We start from the raw sequence: 12,708 nt of genomic DNA on the forward strand, positions 1-12,708 counted from the left end.
AACAGTCTAAAGAATTATCTGTAGTATGGCTCTAGATAATGACAAGACTATTTGTACTTGTTACATACTAAACTTACTAGTCGAAGAAAAAACAGGTTTATGAGTGATTTAAGATTGCCTATAAACTGTCATTTTTGTATACTGTTTTATCTTCTCGGAGTATTTCTAGACATTCATCAGAGAACTTTATTTTTTACGTTGTGAACAATTATGGATGGAATTGTGCAGAAGCAATCGATTGCATTAATTGACGAGGGAAAGTAAAATATTTTTTTATTTGTAAACAATGCGAAATATAATCTTGAGTCATTTAGATCTTTCGTTAAATTCAGTCTAGTATGGTTTAAAGATGGCGATAAAATGTATGAGTGGTATTACATCTATCCAAAAATGCTCAGACGATAACCTCTTGTATATAAACATAGTTACTTTGTTTTTAACTCCCGTGGAGACACTTCGTGCGTATGCGTAACCCTGTGATATTAGCGTCAAAACGATATTGAATTCTCTTTTATAAATAAACCTACCATTTGTAACATTTTTCAAATTTTTGTGTTCATCATTATCCACCTTAGGATTTTGTATCATAAGTGGCTGCAAATAGTTTCTTGATTTGTAGTTCTGCCTACCCCTTCAGGGAATACGGGCGTGAGTTTATGTATGTATGTATTTTAATATTTTTTTTATTTAAATATAAAGAAAATTAATGATGGACGTTCTGTACGTTTTTCTACCTCTTAGGTGAATTTTATTATTGGACTTACTTATATTAGAGATTCCTAGAGTTTTAGTTTTTTTCAAATCTAGCATATTTCTTATTTTTACTGGTATATAATGACGATGACACAGGTCCGTTATTTTCTCCTGATATTATTCATTTTGCAAAATAGAACTCGCTATTGCAAAATAGAATTCACTTTTATCCGTGCGGCGACGGAGAAAGAATACGATTGTCGCCGCCCCCCTCTTCCCGTGGGTGTCGTAAGAGTTGACTAAGGGTAATTCCAAACATAACACCTCTTTTAGCTGGTGGTAGACCCCGCCACCTGGTTATTTCCACCCTCCCGCCGGAGCCAGGCGCCAAGCCACTTGCTGCGTTCCGTCTGTGTGCGGGAGTACCAGTGCCTTTGGGGGATGTAAGGGTATCAGTTGTGTTGCTTAGAACCGATGGGAAGCTCCCTCTGGAGGGTAGTGGGATTCGAGGCACGGTCTTGCCGGTGGCCGACCGCAGGTAGTTGGGGGCCCTGTGGTATTCCTTCAATCAGCACACGACCCTAAAATGATTTGTGACCGCAGTGCAGTAATAATAAAGTCGCTTTTTCTAAACTTCATTTTTGTGCATTTGTTTTGTCTATGGTGGTGGTTTGGTGGTTTGTCCATGGCAATCCGTCAATCAGCATACGACCCTACAAATACCAATAACAATCACATTGAAGTAACAATAAAGTCGATTTTTGTTTGAATAAAAGTCATGATTGACAAATAAGTTTTAAATTTAAATTGGTGGATAGATTAAAACCCCTCTTACAGGTATAAGTGGCAAATCGCTTTACCAGCCCCCTCCATCTCAAAGGCACCACCACAAAGATCACCTTTATACTCGGCGCTGCGTCAATTTGTATACATCCATGAATAATATAAAATGTTATGTCATTACGATCTAAGAAATTAACACATCCAAGGTCCTCTAAGACATCTAAGTCGGTCCAAAGCATTTAATCGTTCGCCTCTTGAACTATATCTTGAGTATGAGGCAATATATCGGCTGAACGCTCACGTCAGGACCAGCTGGGAACCCCAAAAAATGAGATCGTGATCTTTAATTTTTTACTGTCTCCGTTGCATAAAGCCAATCGATCTAGTAAAATTGCACTTAGTTATGCTATTGTTAGGCAAATAAACACTGGAAACACTGTTTCACTAGCAAATTTTTAGAATAACTATAACATATCTATAAAAGTAGTTTATTTAGACTTTAGTGTCTCTCTAAAACAAAGATAAGAGTACCACTAGCTAAAATTGAATATTTGTAGAAAGTTATATCTTAAAATATACCATCTTATCTATAAAATATCTAGAAAATCGGTTCCTCTAGGCTTTATTCATTACTTATAGATAATATTGTCTTAAGATAATCGTCATACCTAGAAATGTACTTAAAATAAGTGCTCTATAGAGCAAATTATCCAAAAATAATCAAATATTAGTGAAGATACTCTATAAGAATACTAATACTTTATAGAAGCCATCTGTAGAAAGCCCTTGTCTAGAAATAAACCACGAATAGACTATTAATAGATAATTTCGTTTTAAGCCTCCAGACCGATGCTACTTGGGATTAATATCCCCAATCCTTCATTTTGCTTAGGCTGCACTAGCTTGGCATATCCTCGTTATGATGGATATTCGAGTGTGTAAACTCCTGAACATGTCTACAGCTGTATGCAAAATTTGTATACAGGGTGTTAGTGACAAAAAATCATGAATTTTGCGATGGGGAATTCCACTTGATATTAAGTAGGTAAGTACCATAGTCTGAATCATCCCTCAGAGTTTTCGTGTCACTAAAACTCGTTGAGAGACAAATTGTATGGTAAAGTTGATTATTAATAAGGTGGTAATCTGTCGCCAATGATAATTATTATTATCAAAAATTATGGAAAATGATAGCATGCTGATTAATTATTCTTGTATCGATTTTTACATAAGTATAAGTAGCTGAACGCGTTATAAGTAATATTTTAAATTCACTCTTAGTCCAGCATACATGCTAAAGAGTAAATCTCAAAGCACCGAGAGGCAATATCATTAACTTACATCATAAGAAGTATTCAAGATTTTTTTGTCTTTTTGCAAATATCCACTTGAAAGTTAAAAAAATAAATAAATAAAATAAAAAGGGTTTTATTTCTGTAAATCTATAACAAACAAGTTACAGTGGCTTCCCTAAAAGTAGTCAGATGACACTGTCTTGTGATGGGAATGCCTCGCTCTTCCAGCGCAACCAGTACAATTTGATTTACACTATAATTGTCTTAAAGTAAAACTTAGGTAAATTAAACATAATACATGTGTGTGTATGTGTGTGTGTCTCTCTCTCTCTCTCTCTGTGTGTGTGTGTGTGTGTGTGTGTGTGTGTGTGTTTGTGTGTGTGTGTGTGTGTGTGTGTGTTTGTGTGTGTGTGTGCGTGTGTGTGTGTGTGTGTGTGTGTGTGTGTGTGTGTGTTTGCGTGTGTGTGTGTGTCTGTGTGCGCGTGTCTATCACTACCCGTTGTTAACAGACTTATATTTACGTCAACCCTGTACGCCCTACGGTTTTTACTTCCTTGGGTTCGGTACAAGACCGTTATGCATCCAACTTACATAAGTAAAAGATACTAGGACATTTTTGCGATGCTAATAATGCCAATGTCAATGGTATCGTCTTCAAGTGCTACGAGATTTATTACCCTTGAATCTCTCTCTCTCTCTTCATCTTAGGTGGGATCTGCTTTGTGCGTCTTTTCTTTCCACTTCGTTCTGTCTGGTTTGCCGTTCACTGAAACCTGCCAGGAACTTCTTTTCCCCTTAAAACACTGGACTTCTTTAACTGTTTGGCTGTTCGACAGACTTCAAATTCTAACATGGCAACCCTACTGTAGTAAATAACTTTGTGTTTCCAGAGAATTTATAGCTTCTATAACACGAAACTGTAACACGATTGTATAGCATGTGTCCTATTTATTCCCTCAAAGTTATTCGGCCAACGCCAGCATTTATGATGGGAAAAGCGGCAGATTCCCCATTTTACGTTTGCCACTTTCGAATTCTACTTCTTTTACGAGCGCAAGTATATCGGCGTTACGGATACGAAGTACTTAGGGTATGAAGAGTCTTGGTATTAGGTGACTCGGTAGTATTAGTTTATGGGTGTTCATTCGATCTTGATACTGAAATGGAAAGCCTGTTGCACACACTTTTCGTGCAGGTGCACATAATGGGATTGGTAAAGCCACAAGTAATCACAAGACATCTTGCATCCGCTTTTGATGGAAAGTCCTAAAATGGATGAATGGATACATAATTATATATGGTATGGTGATAGGTTTGGTCAGTATGTTGAGTTTGAAATTATGTTTGGATCTTGGACGATTGAAATTACGTGGTTTCCAGGATTTGTGCCCGGTTGATGGCAATAGACTCGCTCCTTATTACATGGGACTCAAACATAGCTGAAGAGAAGTGGATGATATAGACGTGCGGCACGCTGGGTGGTGAGGATATGGTATCCCGACGTGCCGGCAGAGTAGGGGAGTGATTGGTGATAACGATGATAAATTAGAAGCAAGCAGGAATATATACAGTTTATTAAGAAAACTTCACAAACAGGATAGAAATATACATAGTTCACAATATACACACTTTACAAAAGAATCAAGAATTAGAGGGCACGGCCGTAGACAGTATAATATACTTGTTGTTTTTTGAAGATCGGGGATGCAGTGAGTCAAAAAGTGTAAAATGAAAGGAAATGCGGAATGGAATGAGAATTTCGTAATTTTAAATGATGACAGTCAGAACGAAAGGCCAGCATGTGCCGTTTGTACTCTGCTACAGGCGTAATGCTTTTTTGTTCCATTCCAGATGTTGACGTCTCCTTTCTCAGTGAGATTAAGGTCACCAAACGTCTGCTTACCACATGCTAGGAGAGAGTCTTAAATTTTTTGGGTACATAATGCAATCCCCATTGCACTGTTTAGAGAAACACATTATTCTGGGCCAGATTGAGGGTAAGCGTGGCAGAGGAAGAGCGCCGACCAGATGGATGGATCAGGTCAAACAGGTGGCAGGGGGCCCTATACAAAGAGCTACACATATAGCATAGGATCGAACCCAGGTTTTTGTTGTTGTTGTTCGACGGTCAGCCCATGGCTCATTATTATAATGGTCCATCGTGTTAGAAAACACAATTCGTGTGTCGGTATTTACGTCCCTTTCGGAGCAGTTTACTAGATTCTCAATTCACCAGATTCGCAACTCACCAGATTCTCAATTAACCAGATTCGGTACTCACCAGAAGTATACTTAAAAGCAAAAACAAATGAAACAAAACAAAATTTATTTTCAAGCAACTAAAAAAAGAGAAAAAAATATTGTTAAAAATAGTTATTCGCTTGCGATTCTGGTTAGTTGAGAATCTGGTGAGTTGCGAATCTGGTGAATTGAGAATCTGGTAAACTGCTCCGAAAGGTTTACGTCATGCCCGGATTGATAAGCAGCTGATCGCGTTCTATGTATTCGCTCTCAGTCCAGCATAGAAACAAAACTAAAAACGCACGTAATTAGGAATGTAATATCAAATAACCAAATGCTTGGCATTACGAACACAGCATGGATTTCCGAAGAAAAAACTCGAAAGTATGTACCCACTGCTATTTGCCGACGCTAAAAGCATCGCGTGTACGACGAGCCTTACTCAGCTAAGTCGCATTGACGGATTCCACGCTTCTTTTGTACTTTTACTTCAAGGATTTCTTTCCGCTGTAACTTCGTTTCGACAGATTTTGCAAGAAAATGTTCCGTCTTTTAGTTAGAACGGAACGGAATTCCGATAGAAAGAAGAGAATTTATTTAATAGAAACTGAGAATGCGGTGGATGGAGTGCGCTTCCCAACTAAAATATCTTTTAAGGCAGAAATGATGGATCTTACATTTCTTTGCTGGGTTGGGAGCAAAAAACAAAGTTGAATGCATTCAGCTACTTACCATGCTATGAACCGACTAAAAAATATAGTCGTAAGATCGAATGTTCTTTTAAAATCCAAACCAATATTTAACCATTGTCGAAACCTCGCCCATAGGAAGGTTTACTTATAATTATGATATTGTATGCTTAGGTTAAGGCATATAATATATGGGCCTTAGTTGCCTGATTTAAATAAAAAAATAATATAGGAAGTTTGCCATCTATCCTCGTAACGCCGAAGCATAATTACGATTTCGAAGTAATAAACGACGGTGGTACCTTGAAAAGGACCAAATTTTTGTAGTCGTAAAGGCCGAGCACTTCAAGTACAAATTTTAAAGTGTTAGAGTTATCCGATCGGGTTCAAATTAAGTGGAGACCTATGTAAGGATGAATAGAAGACATTTTTGAAAAAAATACGTTTTTTTTTTAGTTCTTCCAGAAGGACTCCCGGTTTAAGTCACTACTTTTAGTAAAATCTGAAAAATATTATTATTATAAAGGGTTATGTATTTTTTCATTAACATACATACCTATTTGTACGTCATAAATATGTGTATATACTTACATATTTAAATATAAAATAAGTAACGAGTTTTAGTTTTTATGGTGTAGTTTGTGATTAGTCCCTCTGGAAGTACATTAGGTTTTTATTATTAGGAAAGAAATTAATTCATGGTGTCAGTTTAAATCATCATTATAAGGAAAAAGGAAATAAAATGAAGACGGTACTTTTTTTTAATAATAAGATCACGTAAGCAAGTCAGTCTATATCGGTATGATTTAATCACATATAACAATTTAAAAAAGTATTTGAAAAATATCCGGACATGACACCTAAAGTCCCTTGCAAAGGACTAAAAAAGTTTGCTTTCATATTGCTAACGATATCGATACGAAATTGATAAAATAACTATGTCATGTTGTTGATTATTATCTTACCTGTGATTTCTGAAAATAATGTGTATGAAAAACTACGACATTCGATTATTAACTTGATTTTTTTTTACCTCGTCGCCGTGTGCGTACCAACTTTACCAATAAAATGACAAATTACGACAAGTGATACATATTTCTTTTTTATGAAAGCCACCTATTCACGAAATTGAATGAACTAGTTCATAGACAAAATACTTTTTTTCTCAATCGGCGCAAAGGTTTGAATTAAATTGACAGGCAAAGTTTTGGTACTTTTAAAAGTACCTTCGTTGATTATTAGAACAAACTATTTCAAAACCTTCGGCCTTTATGACTACAATTATTTGGTCCTTCTCAGAGGACCCCAGGGCTTACGAGGCTATAGTAAGAAAAAAAAGTCCGTGCACAAGAACTACGACTCATTATAAACATAGTCTCAATTTTGAATGTATAATATACTCCCCACTGCTGGGCGGTATGAAGCATACTCCAGTACGTGTTGGTGGAGATATTTGGGCTAGTAGCTCGGGACCAACAGCTTCATGTTTTTTCGCAAGCAGCCGCACAAGAAGTCCTGCCAGTTGAAGCGAATTTTGATAAGCTTGCTTAAAAAGCTAATTCATGTTTATGTATATATTAGTAGATAAGGATATCTATCATATGGGTAGGCTTCATCATCACTAATTTAAGAGCCACACTCTTGTCGGTGCAGCATCCTCCTTGCTACTTTTTAGAGAAAAATAAAGCAGTGGTTTCCCTCTTACCTTCTGTCCCGCAGTACTCTGTCTGACGTGAGTGGGATGGCGCCCAGAGTAGTCTATTTCAAAGCCGTACTTAGACTCCTGTCATCCGCCTCTGAATAGTTCTGACAGTTACTGCTGCCCTCTGTCAGGTTCCAGGTTACATTCCCTGTGACTCGCCTCTTCCATCCTGCATTGCCGTACCGATCGCTCTCATCTCCGCCTCTGCAACCGTTGAGGTCTTCACCCGTATCCCCGGGCAAGGGTTTTACGTTATACCCAGTAGATCTGGGTCCCTATCCGAACTCAGCCACCATCTTACTCCGGCCTACTGAAGTAAGAGGCGCCCACCCCCGCGGCTAGGACGCGCCGAACAGGAATTGCCCCAGTGGGGGGCAGAGAAGATGACTCTGTCCCCCCCTGGGGCCGAGTTAATGGTCTTGTATGACACCAAAACCAAAGGGTAGGCTTAGTTGTCTGAAATAAATGGTTATTGTTATTACATACACATACATACATACATAAACTCACGCCTATTTCCCACCGGGGTAAGCAGAGACTATAGAATTCCATTTTCTTCGATCCTGACACACGTGGTTATTGTTATTAATAGATAATAATGTAAATTTACCCGATGAAGACTTAGCGCTCCCAAACAACACCTCTGACCTAAACCCTTACCTGTTACACCGCTATAATTTACGTACCTTTAAAATCAATACGTAAACATAAACCGTTTATCCTGTGCCCAATGGGAGAATTATGCAAACAAGACCCACCAAGCAAGAGTGCCTTTATTCATAGAGCGAGTCGCCAATTATCGTCCTTCGTTTACATTGTTAGAGCTTCATAAATAATTTACGGCAAGAAGACACGGTGTTAGGTTGGTTTTATAACAATGCGTATGGTCGGCACTGACATCCGGTGCGGATGGATATAAACCCGAGCTGTTGAAAATTATGCAAGCATGGGATTCCATATTCGAACGTACATTTTTTTTTATTAAGATGGGTTTGGACTTCATTCTTCTACGAGGAAAAGCAGAGATCGACGGTGGAACGAGCTTTCCCAGAAAATGCCTATTCACCCGTGATTTAAACATATTCGTATGCCAAAACTAATAAAAGTAATAGCATGGTAAAAGAAGATCAGCTAGCCAGTGAAGCAATATTGCTATTTCATATTTGTTTCTGCGCAGATGTCAAACTGCAATAACGCTGAATAGGCGAATTGCTTTAATGTGGCCTTTCTAGACTCCTAGGCCTTGCTATCCGCGTAGTTAGTAAAGCGGCCCTGTAAGGACAATACATAGAGCTTCAAAGGCTTTGACGTTGCACCGTTTTAACTTAAATATTTATAATGTAGGGTGCTTTTGCGTTGTGACGCGCTCGAAGCGATTGTTACATTTTAGAAAGTCAACAACGTTTGTTTAACTCTAGTAGGCATGGAGTCCTGTTGTAAAAAATATATACTTTATCTATATGGTCGGAAGACTCAAACTACGTCTTACTAGGATTCTTGTTCTATCGTATAGGTTGTGAGATGGAATACCAACCTCATCAACCCTCGTGTCAGGGTTATTATTGAGCCAACGGCTTAACGTGCCTTCCGAAGCACGGATCGTCTTGCTTTCGGACAATCAGGTGATCAGCCTGTAATGTCCTTACCTAACTAGGGATCACAAAATGATATTTTGTGATATGTCCCCGCTGGGATTCGAACCCGGGGCCTCCGGATCGTGAGCCCAACGCTCAACCCCTTGACCACTGAGGTCGTTGTAATAAGTAGGGGGTGAGGTAAATCTAGCTTGGCGCACCATACCAATATGCGGGGTGGAAAGATAACCACTCTATACCTTCATAATTACACTAGCTTTTGCCCGCGACTTCGTCCGCGTGGAAGGATTTTTCCCGCTAATTCCCGTTCCCGTGGGAATTCCGGTAATTCCTTTCTTAGTGCACCTCTACAGTACCTAAGCTACGTCCCTTCCAAATTTCAAGTGCCTACGTTTAGCCGTTTAGGCTGTGCGTTGATATGTCCGTCAGTCAGTTTCTCCTTTTATATTACACATACGTATAGAAACATGGCGACACGCCTGTATCCCTAAAGGGATAGGCAGATGTGTATAGTATGCAGACCCAGTCCCCGCCAGCTGTTTAAAAAGCCCATTTCATGAATCTGTGTGGTCACTGAGGTTGCCAGGAAGACATACATACATAAACACATGCCTATTTCCCATCGGGGTAATAGACTATGGAATTCCATTTGCTTCGACCCTGCCATACTTCTCTCGCTTCCTCCACATTCATCAATCGTTTCAAACACGCACGCCGGTTCAGAGTAGATCGTACTTAACCTAAGGACATCTCCAATCTGACCAATACGTCCTTCTAGGCCTTCCTCTGCCAGCCCTACCACCAACCGTCGCTTTATATACTGCTTTCGTAATCCTATTATCTCTTATCCTCTCTATTTCCCACTAGGGTTGCTTTGGTAGGAAATAGGCATCAGTTTATGTAGGTATGGTGTGTATGTAATAACCCTTAGTGTATCTGATGTTAGAACCCAGCTCAGCACGATGTAACCCCTTTGAGTTTCTTCACAGCCGCTTGCCCTGCGGCGCTTGACGCTGCGTTTGAGTCGAGCAACGTTTACTTAGCGTTCACTCGTATAACTTTGACAGGTTAAGTCACACAGCACTGAGCTTTGTAAAACATAATATTAGTTCGACCTAGAAGTCAATAAGGACTGCTAAGGAGTGGAATTCTCTGCCGTCTTCTGTATTTCCGAATGCATATAACCCGGGTGCTTTCAAGGTCAGAGTGAACAGGCACCTTCCATCTTAGGCCTAGTTAATGCCCTCGGGCAAGTCTGGGGCCAAGAACAAACCCATCGAAAGTAAAAAAAAAAAAAGTAATAGAATAAAACAATAAACACATCAGAACCCCGATACCGAACCCGCCGGTGTGATCGGCGATTTCCTTCATACATTAGAGTCGATGAAGTCTTTCAAATCCTCTCAGCCGACGCCCTCAGCCGAGATACGCGCCCAACTGGTAACCCTCAAGTCTGTTAAATTTCAATTTTGTACCGAGCGAGAGCCCTCAGCGATCCTCATTTGTCCGGCCAAATAGTTAATGCCATATTCGGCCAATAAGTCACGTCAAAAAAGAAGAATAAAAAAGAAATACCTAGAGTGTTTGTCACACCGTACCCGTAATACTGAGGGGGATGATTCTGCTCGTGATTCAGAGTTATTATCAAGTGGTATTTTCCGTGGCAAAAGTTTTGAACTGAAAATAATTTAATAAAACAAACATGTTCATAACTGTTGCGACGGAAAATTCCATTTGATAGTAAATCAGAATTACGAGCTGAATCATCCCCCTCAGTATTCAGCATGGCATCCTGTATATACTTAATCTCATCATCATCAGCCGTATGACGCCCACTGCTGGGCATAGGCCTCCCCCAAGGATCTCCACGACGATCGGTCCTGCGCTGCCCGCATCCAGCGGCTTCCCGCGACCTTCACCAGATCGTCGGTCCACCTTGTAGCGGGCCTACCCACTGTAAGTAATGACTGTAAGCATGACATGGCATGGCATGTGTGTGTGTGTGTGTGTGTGTGTGTGTGTGTGTGTGTGTGTGTGTGTGTGTGTGTGTGTGTGTTAATTGTTGTGTGTGTTAATTGTGTTAATTGGTGAGCCGTATCGCCGTCTGCAATGGTTGACCCAACTGTGTTAGTGAAAACTACACATGAAATAAATTAATATTATTATTTTAGGCCGCCTTTGCTCACCTTAGAATAAGTTTAGTAGGCCTCTTAAGACAATTTAATTTAAATGTGGTGTGACACCAACCGGCGTACATACAGGGATGTATGCACTATGGGAGTACACCCAAAGACGATCCCCGGTTTGTGTAGGACTACTGCAGATTATGAGAACAAAGCGAGCTGGGCTATTGGGTTGGGGATTAGTGGACCGGGATACTGGAGCTATGGAAGACTATGGCGCCTGCTCAACCAATATTAATAACAGAGATATAAGAGCAGGAGGTGACTCGCCATTCCCTGGATGGGCCATAATATCTACCGGGATTGGAACCACTGCTCCCCGGTTTAATAAATGAAACCCATTTTATTATATTAATAATTTACTAACTAGAATACTGCTAACTGGCTCTTAACAAAGTTGGTTATAATACTTTAGTATCAATACACCTAAGTACTATGATTCCTGTATAGTTTCACAACGTAATATCCAAAGTTCACCTCTTCAAATGTCTGAAACTCATCCGGCGTAGAATCTCAGTTTGGTATTATGTACCCTAAGCTTAGAACATTTGCTAACTACAAAACTTTGGATAATATTGATTTGACATTGAAATCAATACAAATTCGTTATATTAAAGAACTACATATCAGTTACTATATATATGATATAGTGACTAGGATTGAGAAGGGAATGTTAGGTTGGTTTGGACACGTAGAGCGGATGAAGGATAATAGAATTGCAAAAGCGGTATATAAAGCGAAAGTTGATGGTAGGGCTGGCAGAGGAAGACCGAGAAGGACTTACGATGACCAAATTGGAGATGTCCTTAGAAAAGTTTCAATACGATCTACTCTGAACCGGCGTGCGTGTATGAAGCGATTGATGAATGTGGAGGAAGCAAGAGAAGTGTGTCAGGATCGAAGCAAATGAAATTCTATAGTCTCTGCTTACCCCGGTGGGAAATAGGCGTGAGTTTATGTATGTGTACTTATCAGTTACCTCAACAACAACATTTTGTATTGAAGTCATAAGATATATCTACCAATATACACATGAATAGCCTATATACGTCCCACTGCTGAGCTCCCCTCAACCAACGGGAGGGGGGGGGGGGGGTGTGGAGCATACTCCACCACACTCCTAAACTGCGGATTGGTGGAGGTCTTTCTTACGACTATTAGCCGGAACCAAAAGTTGAGCGTACCCTTCTATGCACGGAATTGAGTATTGAATCGTCTTACTTTTTCGGATAATCATCAAGTGATTCAAGCCTGCAATGTCCTAAACAAACAAGGGACAATTTTGCAAAGTAATTTCGAAAATGTCCCTATCGGGAATAGAACCCGTGAGCGTGAAATCGTGAACCCTACACTCTAACCACTAGACCAGAGGCTGTTGAGGCAATTTAGCAAAAATCAGATACGACATTTAGTCAGATTAGGGACGTTGTAATGGTCGCCACAAAAATGTGTCACTTAAATAAAAATCTGCGTTTTCTGTGTTTTTTTAATTAATTTCGGCATTTCCGACGGATTGGAGAGAGATCG

At 39.7% G+C, this 12,708-nt stretch overlaps 1 protein-coding gene and 1 long non-coding RNA gene across 3 annotated transcripts in view; one reads left to right on the forward strand and one right to left on the reverse strand.

Annotated features, from left to right (window-relative positions):
• Positions 1–12,708, forward strand: part of LOC126374417 (hemicentin-2-like) — a 418,670-nt gene that overhangs the window by 310,986 nt on the left and 94,976 nt on the right. The window lies entirely within an intron of this gene.
• LOC126374538 (uncharacterized) lies at positions 5,199–8,144 on the reverse strand. The gene is made up of 3 exons (XR_007567458.1): positions 8,090–8,144; positions 7,407–7,859; positions 5,199–7,216 (listed from the first exon to the last, which is right to left on the reverse strand). It is a non-coding gene; the product is annotated as an uncharacterized LOC126374538 (long non-coding RNA).

The sequence above is a fragment of the Pectinophora gossypiella genome, chromosome 17 (assembly GCF_024362695.1).
Source record: "Pectinophora gossypiella chromosome 17, ilPecGoss1.1, whole genome shotgun sequence".
Classification (NCBI taxonomy): Eukaryota; Metazoa; Arthropoda; class Insecta; order Lepidoptera; family Gelechiidae; genus Pectinophora; species Pectinophora gossypiella.